The sequence below is a fragment of the Oryzias latipes genome, chromosome 5, assembly GCF_002234675.1.
Source record: "Oryzias latipes chromosome 5, ASM223467v1".
In the NCBI taxonomy this organism is placed as follows: domain Eukaryota; kingdom Metazoa; phylum Chordata; class Actinopteri; order Beloniformes; family Adrianichthyidae; genus Oryzias; species Oryzias latipes.
In genome coordinates this window covers 6,424,915-6,438,530 of record NC_019863.2, presented here as the reverse complement: position 1 = coordinate 6,438,530, position 13,616 = coordinate 6,424,915, and the positions used below count along the sequence as shown (strand labels likewise).

General features: G+C 40.9%; 1 protein-coding gene across 12 annotated transcripts in view; it reads right to left on the bottom strand.

The window, feature by feature from the left end:
* Positions 1 to 13,616, bottom strand: part of LOC101173216 (forkhead box protein P1-B) — a 206,458-nt gene that overhangs the window by 102,125 nt on the left and 90,717 nt on the right. For all 12 annotated transcript variants that reach the window (XM_023954813.1, XM_023954807.1, XM_023954811.1 and 9 more), the window contains one exon: positions 8,831 to 8,876. The gene's annotated coding sequence lies outside the window, so the exon portion shown is untranslated. The remainder of the gene's footprint in view (positions 1 to 8,830; positions 8,877 to 13,616) is intronic.

Here is a 13,616-nt window from a genome sequence, read left to right as displayed (position 1 = left end):
GGCTGCATGAAGGAGGGGAACAGCCACTCCAAACACAATCTTCCCACTCACTGATAAACAACTTCACACAGCAAACAAAAGCCCATCAGTCAGCCTGCACATTACTAACAAGTCAGGGACAGAGATTGATGGACAGATAGAGACAAATAAAGAAGGAAAGAGAAAAGAAGGAGCCCGGGGTAATGTGAGAGCGCCTCACACTGCAGCGTGGATGAAAATCAGTCCGAGCCCAGGAGCTGTAGGACTGAGAGAGCGTCAGTGCTGCTGAGCTGGGACATTTGTTTCTTATTGTGTGAGAGGCAGCTGCAAGCGTCCCCCAACCGGGGCCCCTCGGATCTGCTCCGGCCTGCTTTGACAGGGAGGTAACCATATTAGGATGCATACGACAAAGTAAACAACAACATAGCTGCAATGACATGAACTTTTTTAGCAAATGGTGTTAGTCCTTCCTGTTTTCAGGTCCTGATGTTTTTCTACAAAGACTTCACTAATGAAAATAATGAAGCCGAGAATTTATAAATAACTAGCATTTAAATAAGCATGTCTGCGCATTTGGCTAGATTACGACAAGAATGCAGCCTTTCAATAGGACTGAGCATTTCCTCTGTCTCTCTCTCCGAGGCCATATCTACACGGCAACAGCAGCTAATCCTGAAGACAAAGTCTCCTCCAGGCTGCAGCCTTTCCACAATAACAGCCACACCAGTTAAAAGGTAAAAAAGGTAGAGGTAAGCAGGGAAAACAGCTGTTTTAGGAGTCCAAGAACAGAAAACCAACAAGAGAAAGAAGGAAAGCTTCCATTTACAATGTCTGTGGAGGATCTCGCGTATCCAGTATATTTAATAGTATAAAAAGAATATTAATAGATAAATAAATCCACTTGAGATTTAATGTTTACAATATTATGAAACATTCCCACATTTAAGATTTGTACTAATAGATTCAGATAATAAATTCAAAAAATCGGAGGAAGGTGGGACCTGGGTCCATCTGTCCCCTACCCCTTCCCTGGTGGGGGGTGCGGGCCCCTTGGCGATGGCGGCCGTGTCCCTTGGGTGCCGGCTCCCTGGGCCCGGCGGTGCTCTCTCCGCGCGGTGGGGGGGTTCATATTACACCTGAGCCGGGGGTGTTCGTGTCCCTGGGGGGTGGGTCCTGGTCCTTGCCCCTGGGCGCTGGGCCCCGCCAAACTTCCAACATGGCCGAGCCTGGTCGGGCCATATTTATAACATCCCTTGTGGGCCGCCCTTTTTTCCCCGGGGTTCCCCCCTCCTGGGCGGGGGCGGCGGGCCCCTGCCTTGCTCCTACCTGGACCAACCGTGGGCCGGGTGGGTGGCTGCCTGGAGTGCGGAGCGGGTCTCCCTTGGGGGGTCCTGGCTCGTACCTGGGGTCGGGGCGGGGGGATGCCCGGAACTCCTGGGTGGTGGTGGGGTGCTCGTCTGGGGCTGTGGGCGTCCCTCTCCGGTGGGGCCCTGCGTTGGGCTCTTCCGGCGCGGCGGGGGGCTGCTTTCCTGGCTGGGCTGGGGCGGCGCTCTCTTTCCCTCTGCGCCTCCCTGCTCTCTGGCTCTGGGGGCCTCGCGGCGGTCCGGCTGGCCCTGGCCTGGGTGGCGGTCTTGGTCGCCCGGGGGGCGGTTGTTCCCTGCCTGTTCCCGTGTGGCGTTGGGGGAATTCCGGCTGCCGCTGCTGCTGCGGCGGGGGTATGGGTGTGGGGGTGGCTGGGCGCTCCTCCTCCTTCTTTTCACATTCCACCATCCATTTTAGAAGAACATAAACACTCACCTGAGCACAGGTGTTAGCTCACCTTTGCACTAATAGTTTGCATGATTGAATGAATGAAAGATTTCACACTAGTTGGTTTAAAGGCATAGGTATGCGTTCGTGAACACTATCTGTTTTGTGTGCATGTTGACATGTGGACATTTTTGCGGCTAGCAGGTGTGTTGATAATATTTGAGTGTGTGTGAACAGGCCCCGCCCTTTTTGTACTACATTTGAACCGTACCGTAACGATAAACAACCAGTAAGCCTGTCTGCTCTATGCTGCTTCATGGTCTTACCCCCCTTCCCCTCCTATTATCACCCTCCTACCCCCCCCTCTCTCTAACGTCCCTCTCTCTTCTTCCCCTCTTTCCTTTTCCGTCCGGTCCAACACCAAAGATTTTCAAACATGATTGAAATTAATAAATTTTGGCCTCAATTACAAAAGGGGTTTATTCAGACATACCTTTGGTTTGTCTGAAGATGAATAACCCCTCTTGTTAAAATAAAATATGTCCAACACAAGAGGCCCTCAGCTCTCATCTGTTTGCCTAGCTGTTGGACAGGACAAGTTAAAAAAAAAAAAAAAAAAAAAAAAAAAAAAAAAAAAAGAAAAATTCAAAAAATCGGCGGAGGTTTCCCGCACCTTTGGGTCACACAATTATACCCAAGGTTTGCTCTTTTACATGTGCATGGGCGCTCTTGAGCTGTGTAAGGTAACCTTTCTTTAGCTGCCATTACAACCCCCTCAGGAGGGTTCGGGTCCACAAGGTCTGGTCTGCAATGCTTTAGCACGCAGCCGTACTGTGTCTGGACCTGGACAGCTTGGATAAAAAAAGGACATGATCACAGGTTTTAAATGTCCTGTACATTCTTTTGAAAGAAATTTAATTTTCGGGGCCAAGTCAACTTTTTACCAACTTTTTTAAGAGTGTAGGGAAAAAGGGACACCCTATTAATTTTGTTGTCTGTTGATTTGCCGTCATATGAATGAAGAAAAAACAATAACAACTTCACTTGACTTCTAATTAAAGAGCAAGCAGAGACCTCAGCTACAGCACAAGACCTTAAGCTAAAACACATCGACGACATTCTCTTTCAGTTTCAAAGCGATGTTTTAAAATTGATAACATTTTCAACACTGATGTTGATTAAACAGCTAGACAGTGTTGACCTTTTAGTCAAAAAACCTTTTTTCACTAAGACAATGCTATGGTGCAACTATACTTTCTGAGGAAGCAGAGTGGACTCCACAGACACGCTATGCTAAAACATTTAGCCCTTCTGTTACACTTTCACCATGGGAGGAAAGAAAGAAGAACATAAGTAAGAACCTGGAGCAATCAAGAGCCTAAACAGCCTGTCTGAAGTTTCATCAATGGCATTATACATTGATAAAATAATCTATGGAAATGTGGCTAAAGATCCTGCTTCAACCAGTGTTTACCTGCAGCTAAGGCACGTGAAGGCAGATTAAACCTGCCTTTCATTTGATCTCTTAAAGAGATCTTAAAACTGAAGCAACAGACACATCAATACAGGTTTGGTTGTGATCTCTGAAGCATTTGTCGTCTTTTACCCTAAAAGACAACAAATCCTACTTGATTCTGAGTAAAATGCTACACAGAAAAAATAGGCTGACTGTTTTCCCTGATTCAAAATTCAAGTGAGCATTGCTGCAACGCTGGTCCACATCTATGCGGTCCATTAAGAAGAAGCAGCATCCTCTTCATTTGTTCTCCCCACATGTTGACTTTTATGGTTTGGTTTGAAGCCAGCTCCCCCTGCTCTGGCTCTCTCAGCCTTTTTCCTAATCTTACAGCAAAAACGCAAGCTGTTTATTTGCACAAGGTTGAAACCATTCCATTAAAAGGCCCTGCCAGGTGCTTCATCCCTGAGAGGGGGTTGTTTTCTCAAATATACATAGAAAGCTACTGCAGGCTTGCATTCAGCATAACATTTTAGGTGTGTCCCAGTTTAACCTCAATAGATAAAATGCATTCAGATCACTCTTTTTTAGCAAAGACATTTGCTCACATGTTTATCAGATGCATTTGAAAAATGCATTTATTTTTTGGTTACAGTATAACTTTACCGTTACCGAAAAAAAGACTGACTCAGGAAGACCGTGTTGGACAGTGTTGTCATTTTAGTAGAAAGGCGAAACATGAATGCCCAAAAGCAGAGCTGATGGTTTTCCTCTCTCAAGTCATTAGCAGACGGATTTTGCTTACTTTTGTCACCCGAGTCAATCTCACACCAAGGCTGTTGTGTTAGCTGTCTGCACCTGACAGTCAGCTCACATGATCACAGGGAGACCAGGACGTGTACATCTGTCAATATGCTTCAGCCCAAAGACGATAGACCAGTTTAATAGAAAAACTTTGCAGGGATTCACACGTCTGCGCACGACACCAACTCCCACAGCAGATGGAAACTCATGTGAAGGCCGCTAGAGATGAAAGGAAAAACCCAAATGTTCCTGAGTAAGATGCCATGTTGAATTTTATTCTGTATTCAGAACTGTGTAGTATTCTTATATTGTGTGGTCATAAATGTTGTTTTTTGTATTAAATTCTACAAATGTTCAATATATACAGTATATATCGTTTTTTAAAGATAGATACTATGTTGACTTACAATTTGAAAGTGCAGCCTGTTTAGCCAGACGGTACAGAGGCGGCAGACCTGCCAGAAAGAGCCCTGAAAGCAGGGAGCAGCGCATCAGATATGACGCACAGACAGCAGACAGGTGAGGCCAGGTGAGGGGCTTTAGAATGCTTTGACACATCCTGTGATCTTAATCAGCAGGAAAAGGCACTGTAATGCACTGCCTTTCTGCCACGGATGCTATTGTGACACCTATGTGGAGATGTTCTTTGTTTTTTGTCATAGTCTGTTTCTGCAGCAGATAGGCTGAGAGCGCAAATTACAGCAACAAACTGCAGCAGACAGAAACATTGGAGAAATCCTCCTTAGCGGCTTCACTTCATTCAGCCATTGGTTTATTATGTTCCAAGCAAGGCAAGTCATTAAAAGAGCTGTTCAGTAGGGATGTGCCAATCAGAATTTTGTGTCCACGATCCGACTCCGAGTCACTGAATACAGTCTTGATCCAATACTTTTGTGAAACATTTTTAAAAATGGAAAGAAAAAAACAGTTGATCCAGGTTCCCTATTTTATTGTATTCCCCTTCTGTTGTCATTTAACACTTACACTTGTGAAGTAGCTTCAACAATCAAGTAAAAGTAGTGCTTCACTATAAACTAGTAAAAATAAGTGATATGCATTCATGTGAGAAAGTTTGGAAACTGTAGCATTAGTTCCTTTAAATGTCCTTCTGATTAATTATGATCCATGTTTACATAGAAAAATCTTTAAAAATAAAAGTGATTTTCTATAAAGATCATTGAATGACAGTACGGTAATAATTATTGATGTGAGAAACTTTGGGGACTAAAGCTTTAGGATCTTCAGAGCTATTCAACTATGGAGTCCTATGCTGTTCATAATTAAATAAATAAATATTTAATTAAATAAATAAATATGACCTCATGCAAATACACAATCAACCAATAAATCCCTCATAAATTTATTAAAAGATCATGAAATTGTGAAAAATCTGCACACAGATTTTAAATAAGCCATTATATTATTTAATATATTTCATTTTGCTTTAAAAACCTGTTCATTATTTTAAAACAACATTTTAAAATATTCATTTTTAATCATGTTGAATATTATTGTAATTCTGTCTTTTTTCAGAAGTTCGTATTTCAAAATCAATATTTTCCAAAGTAGCTTTGTTTTTATTTCATGTTGCTGTTTTTTCACAATGGCTTATTTATTTCATGAAGAGCTTTTTCAGGAGAATGTCTCTGTCTGTCAATCAAACTAGACAAGGTGGAGACACTTTTGTGATTGGCTACTCCTTTACTCAGACATGAGCAGCAGCACCCTAACTACATCGATCGAAGATGCTTCACCAAACGGCGCAAGACACACTCTTCAACACTAGGGGGAGTATGCACCTCAACACATCCACAGTGTTACAAGAAATTGGGCAGTTTTGGTTCTAAATTTGCAGATAAAAGTGGCTTTGGGCGAGTTTGCATAATTCGGGTGATTTTGTGGTCGGTTCGACAATTTTCATCTTCTCATGAACATCTAGTAGTGGCTTGAGTTAGGCTAAGTGGTTGTTGGAGTTCCACTAAGCTTCTATGACCTGGAGTTCCATGAACGCACCATGCCGCATGTGGGAGGAGCTATCAGCTAATGTTTTTAGCCTGATAGCCACATGGAGCGGTTGCTTGTGCTTATCTCAGTAACAATGCATGGATGCACAATGCACATGGAGAGTGTTTAGATGTCAGAAACGTCATCGCAGGAAAGGTTCAACATTTTCCCTCAGAGGGAAAAATAAAATCAGAGGACCTGATTATAATCATTGTCTCATTGAAAATAGAAAATATCATAAGGTTCAAGAGGCCTGAGCAGGCTTGTCCTGCTTTGCGCAGCTGCCTGGTCTGACTGTCGGTCCGCCAGCTCACCTCCTGCGAGCCGACATCAGGCACGATGTGAGCTCTGAGTCAATGGCGTAAGAATGAGGAGTGTTTGAACAGGGGACTTATAGAGACGCGGACGATCGGAGCTCCTCTGTGGTTTGGTCCACACACACCCTCAAACTACAAAAACAGTGTCGTAGATGTTTGCATCTTCTGCAGCAGACAGATTGTTTGACTCTATTTGATCTGTAATGTCAGCAAAGCCGCGCGGATATCGCTGAAACATGTAATCTCTCTGACTGGCACACTCGATTTCCATGGATGAGCCAATGAGCGTTTAGATCCCGCCCACTTTCACTGATTGACAGACAGACCCATTCTCCTGAGAAAGCTCTACATCAAATAAATAAGCCATTTTGAAAAACAGCAACATGAAATAAAAACAAAGCTACTTTGGAAAATATTGATTTTGAAATACGAGCTTCTGAAAAAAGACAGAATTATAATAATATTCAACATGATCAAAAATGAATATTTTAAAATGCTGTTTTAAAATAATGAACAGGTTTTTAAAGCCAAAAAGAAATATATTGAATAATACAATGGCTAATTTAAAATCTGTGTGCAGGTTTTTCACAATTTCATGATCTTTTTATATATTTATGAGAGATTTATTGGTTTATTGTGTATTTGCATGAGGTCATATTTACTTATTTAATTAAATATTTATTTATTTAATTATGAACAGTATAGGACTCCATATTCAACATCAGATGTTATTCACATCTGCACAAAAACAAGGACTTTCTTTATAAATTGTTGCTACAGCATGAATGTCTTGATAACTTTTCATGAGTAGATCATATCAATATAACCATGTCTTAGTTTCAGTTTTTTTTAGATATTATAGATTCATTTCGTTTTTTCTGTGAATATCTTGCTAACCCTACAGAGCTGTTTTTATTAGCCGTTAGCCTCCCGCTCAATCTGCTGCCATTTTCCACTGTGCTTTACGCCAGCATAATGTCCTGATCTGTGGACTTCTACCAGGACATGTATTTAAAATACACAGCACTGATAAAAAAAATAATTAAATAAACATCTGATCACTGATCGGGAGTTAACATCCGATTTCAATCAAGTCTGCAATCACGTGATCGCATTGGTGCATCCCTAATATTAAGAATGAAGGCGTTATAGATGCATGGATATTCAGCAGGATGCAAAAGCAACTGAATTAAAAGCTGATTAGGTTTTAGACTGAAAACAATGATGCTGAAATAAAAAAATTCCTGCTTTGAAAGAAGTTATAAGTAGCAATAAACAATAACAGTCAAGGGAACCATTGCAGAAGGCCAACCTTCATCCCTGCATAAATCTAAATGTGACCTTTCTGTGCACAGATCATTTAAAGCCACTTGTTTATTCTTATCTCCTCCATGAACTAGACAGAATAAAGACACTTCAGCAGAAAAGAAAAGAATGCAGGAGGACTCAAAAGGGTCTGCATCCTCTCCAGACTCTAGTCTTTCCTCTACATGAATTTACGTAAGGCAAATGAGGTCAATCACGAGATATGACCATTTTGAATTTCTCAAGAAGAACAAAACCCTTTTCTGCACTGAAATGATTCATTTTTGGAAAGCTAGATGTGATTGGGTCAGAATCACAGGCAGATATCAGAAGCAGTGCAGCTGACGACAGTTTTTCTACATCATTATATTTAACAAATGTGTGTTATGATTTACAGTTATTACAAAGGGTTCAGATGTGGAATAAAAGCTACAGAAAAAAATGACTCTTTATGTTTAGACTGCACAACACCTTCAGTAACTTTTCCCAAACACTTTAATGAAACTAGAAATGTTCCACTAAGGAGTAATGCTGGCTTAACCTGACTAAGCTGCAGCAGAACCAGGTTTTGCTTTGTGTATTTCTTTCTTTTAAAGATAAAGTTTCACACAAAACACAAGTTTTTGTGATGCATTTTCCTTTCTTAGTGCATTCTGCTCATCCAAGCTAACAAATTTACTGAATCTCCAATCGTCATTATTCCTGTGAAGTTTGTCCTGTCCCAGCAGACACTCATGTCCCAACTCAACAAAGTCAACTTGTCCAGCACAAAGCAGTCAGGCCATGTTTTGAAAACCATAACAGCGTTTATATTTACTGAAAAGTTTTCTTCTTGTTTTGTAAACATAGCAGTATTCTACTCGAGCAGTGGAAGTGAGCAGCTGGCTCCAAGACCTTGAATTTTTACCATTTTTCCTTCTCTCAGCATATATAAACCATTATTGTTGGGGGGGGTTGCCAATTTTCACCTGTTAGGGACCTGGGTCTGTTCTACTCACCACTGCTGGTCTCAGGACAGCAGAACGTGACAACACAAACAAAGAGCACCTGTCCACCCCACCCATACACACACACACACACACATATAATACTGTACACAAACAAGAAAACTGCACTGCCCCCAGGTAATTATTAAGCCGATTCAAAGGAGCACTTCCACACATGCTGTGGCTGCGACGGGTGAATGATTGCATGTTTACTCTCAACAAGGACTTACTTGTTCAGTGCAATCTCCTGTTCCAGCAATGGTAAGCCTCCTCACCCTGTGGACACAAACCAAATCATTATTAATAGAAGGGAATTCATTACCGAGGTGGAACATAATGTTTGTCATCAGCACCTACAATGCAGTTCAATGGGTAGTACACATGTGTAAACCAAATACTCGTAATGAACCACCTGCTGCAAATGTTCAGGAAAGAAGCAGCATTCCTGTGCTGAGTCCCTTCATAGGTTTGGATGAAGCTGGACTTCCTTCCATGCCAGTGTGGAAGCCGCCTTTCATTTCTCTAGCAGCAATCCCTGTTTGTGTAATTGATCCTCACTTTTCCACCTGTCTGTTTCCTTAAACCACACCCACTGATGATAACGCAGGAACAATGGGACTGGTTTATTTGCAAGACAAAAACTTTCTGGCAGTTATGCTCTGTCCTGGAGCGGCTCGGATCTGCATCGCTAACGTCTCTGGAGTAACCAGCGAGGCCCAGGCAATATAAACATTTGAGAGGAGAGCACACCGTCATACGAATGAGAGGCACTCTCAAAAGTAAGCAGAATTGCAGAATATGCAGTGATTAACCCCCGCTCCAAGAATTAAAACAAAGACTCCTGCTCTTACTGTTCTCTGCTGCCGTTGACATTTGGCAGTCAAAAATGTGGCCAGGCATTAGTGTGAGTGTTTATCTAAAGGCGAGATAACAACAGACAGTTTTCTGCATTAATTAAGAGGTAAATGTCCTAGTTGGAAATGACAGTCAGCGTTCAGTTCCCTCTGAGCTCTGGCTGCTAAAGCCACAAAACTGGCCTGTTCTCACAGAACTGTCCAATTGTTGGGATTCATTCCACTTCGATCAGCATATACTCAATGAAATCATTAATCAATGCTGAGTGCTGACAAATGGCAGATATATTCTCTGCTTCAAATACGAAACCAAATTCATTCCTATCACAGGAGTTTCATGAGCATAACATCCATTTACGTACATTTTCAGTCAAATTAATGATGGAAATGTATACAGGAGAGGGAAAGAGAAGCACGCAAGATTCTGATAGAGGCTGTATGCTTTTTTCTCCTGCTAATATAAAGCCCATCTTGTAATACCTAAGCGAATAATTGTCTCCATTTGAAACAGCACAAGGCGGCTCTATTGCCATTTGGAGCCGTGGGGGTGCAGAGATCAAAGGGTGAGGATAAACAAACACATGCTGCTTTCACTGGTGGAGGAAAGCAAGCCCATCACACACTCCCACTTTGAGATTTTAGGAAATAGAAGATCTTCTGGTTGAGATAATTACCCACCCAGGTGGGTAACATGAACACTCAGTAAGACGCCTAAGCAAAGAACATAAGTCACAAGGCAACAATTTCCTAAAACAAAACAGCATTTTTTTAGGTTCTGTTCTTCTGCAGCAGGTTGTAGTAAAAAAGTAAAAACAGAGGGGGCATTTCTGACAAAGAAATGTCTTGGCATTTAGGAGTCACTGATGCACAGATGGCCATTAGTCCAAAACCTGTTTTCAAAAGCTGGAGGGAAATATGTAAGTCCAGATGGGTTTAGCAAAACTATCTAAAAACTGTGGTTCTATCTGGTTCTGAACAGTGTCATTGTATTCCGTGCACAAATCTGAAGTGGACTTTTTGTGGAGGGGTCGCAGGTGTGATGAGCTCTCCAGTCCCAGGTATGTTAACAGAGCCTTTCGCTTTGTTGAAGGATTGCATGTCCAAAATATAAATGATGACACCCCCACTGTAACGCATCCCATTCGAACAAAGAGCCACCATTCAGTGTGGACAGCGCTTCAGCTGCTTTAATGGACAGGCTATCAACAAAAGATGAGGGCCCATGAATATTTACCACTAAGTAAAGTTATTCCATTAATTGCATTAAGCATTCTTAACACTGTATCTGCCGCTTCTACTGTGGCGGCTCATTAATGAACTCTTGCACATCATTACCATTCAGGCCTGGCTCAATGGTTGTCAATAGGAGACTGTTAAACTAGCCTCGTCTTTACAGCACAGCCTGAAAGCTTAAACCACTCAGTATCTGCTTTTGAAAAAAATCATCTGCATCTGCTGACCGTGCTAGGGCCTACAGTTTGTTCTAACAAAAAAAAAAAAAATAATAATTAAAAAAAATCTAAAAACAAAACAAAACATAGATGTCTTTTCCATCACATTGTTGAGGCTGGACGATCTGTGTTGAGACAGTTATGCTTTGTATCCACCGAGCGGTCTGGTATGGTACGTTCCTATCTGGTATTTTAGGCATTTCCATTATGGAATGGAACGGTTAAGTCAGACCGGACCAAAGCATTTTTTGGCCCCCATTGTAGGTCAATAGACAAATGGAATGGACCGGTTAGGGAGGGGCTACTGTTGAAACCCATTGATTGGCTAAAGGTCATTATGACAGAAGAAAGTCCAAGAAAGCAGCTGTATTCTTCTTTGCCGCACATCAAGTTAAAATGATTTAACTGACACACAAATCACTAATGAATTGCATTTAAACAGCGCAATTGATATACGTGATCTTTGTGTGGTTTATTGTCACTGTTTCCGTGGTTTTAACATGGTTCCTTCGTGATACATCTGTGAAAATTTAACATAAAAACCACAATTTTTTTTCACTATTTCCATGTATATTCAAGTATGACCAGTTATCATCCATGCAATATGTGCAAAATGTATGTATTGGCTGTGGGACATTGCCTTAACTTGTGTCTGTTCTGCAAAACACAGACAAATCTCAGCATGACTGTAAATACATTGGTATTACCCAGTACTATGATATTAATACAATAGATTCAAGTTTTTAGTGCAGAGTATTATCTCTCTCCATTTTTAAATGAAAATTTATCGAACAATTTAAAATAAAATATATGACATGATCCAAGAAAGGCAAAGAACATTTTAACATTTTACATGTTTCCTTTTTCATGAGAACCAAGCAGAAATCTATGACAGGATGTACACATAAGGGTGTGATAATAACCTCATCACCGCTGTGATGAGGTCATCACCCATCACCGCACTTTTTTTTTTTGGAGTTTTTTTATTTATTTATTTTAAGTTCTGCATATGGTGCATGATTAAAACTATAATAAACACATTTCATCTTTGCTGATAATTTACTTTTTCTGCTAGTCCTGTGTTCAGACTTCAAGGGTTTCTGGGGGAAACCTTTTATTAATGTTCTCCTTCACTCCCTCCGCCTCTCACTTCCTCTTGCTGGCACGCGGGTGTCAATCCCTCCACGCTGCACGCTCTCTCTACTTACACACACATGCGCGCGGTTCCAAAAGCACATACACATCCTCATTCTACAACAGAAGTTGTTATTTGTTAATAAAGAATACTGCATTGTAATTGTATTCATTTGCGATGCGTGGGATTTTGTGTTGGGGGGGGGGGGGGGGGGGGGGGCTGCGGTTAACTGCGACTCCGCGCCCCCTGCTGGTTCATCACCACGGTGATCAAAAATCTCACCGTCAGAGCTCTAGCTGTACAAGAGATATTAGATTACATATTACATTAAAATTCAATATTACACACACACAACAACACACTTGAGGAAAATGTAAGAGGCAGTTCCTTTTGTAGAAGCTGCTTTTGAATCTTTACATCTGGTTGTTGTTTGGCTTTGAAAAGACATTCTAAATTCACTTTAAGAATGTGCAGTTGAGGCTAAAAAAAGATTCTTCATTCCAGTTTTTAAAGCCAATTTATAACCCAGTTTTGAGGGCAGGAGTAGAACCTCTATACCAATATTATTGATGCTGGTTATCCTGCTTTTTCTTAGTAGGATCGTGATTGGAAAGATAAACTGTTCAATGTGTTTTTGGTAAGAGGACCACATCATTGTGGGTTTGGAGTTCTGGGTCAATAATTATAAAGGCAAATCTCTTTAAAATGCAGATCTGACCTTGAACTGTTAATCAAGACAAGCAAAGACAACTTTCAGACTGAAATCTAGAACAATCAGTGCAATAAATGTTGTCAACAGAACTTTAATGTTCTCAGAGATAACTCAAAAATGTCACTAAACTCATTGGCTAGCAAAATGTATTTATTATTTATGTAAGTTATTTATGTTTATTAACTATTAACTATTAAGTAAAAAATCTGACTTCACATCTGGGTAATTTGTTAACAAGTAACACAAACGATTATTAAATAAATGCTAAAAAAAAAAATTAGCTGTCTGGTGATGGTACAAAGTCATTTTTCCACATTATTGGCCACTATGTCCCAATGTTTTATTCTTATGTAGTTCATAGCAGTGAATAAAATGATACTTTTCTAACTTTCCTTAAGGCCCAAAGTGCGTTAGTCACAGTACCATTTACTCACATGCACACACACATTTATACACTGATGACGGCTCTGCTGCCAAACACTGGCGCCAACCTATAACCACCAGAAGCAATGTATGGTTCATTGTCTTGCCCAAGGAAACTTCAACACATGGGTGGGGAAACTGAACTTGTATTTAAAGAATGAAAGCCTCTCAAAATCTGTCAGTCCACAATTTCTTTGTATCCTTCAGGAGACGGGATATAACAATAAAATTCCAGGGTGTTTAGCTCTGAATCAGCGTTTGTGATAAACTTTATTTATGTGTGTAGAAGAGCAAAACAGTGTTTGTAAATAGCATGCATGAGAGTACAGTAAAGTTTATTTGAAAGTTTATACTTTTTTTAGTAGGGCTTCTCACAGCAAACCCTGACATTCCAACATACCAACATGAATGAAAGCCAGTTTCAGGCCAACCAGCTGATGT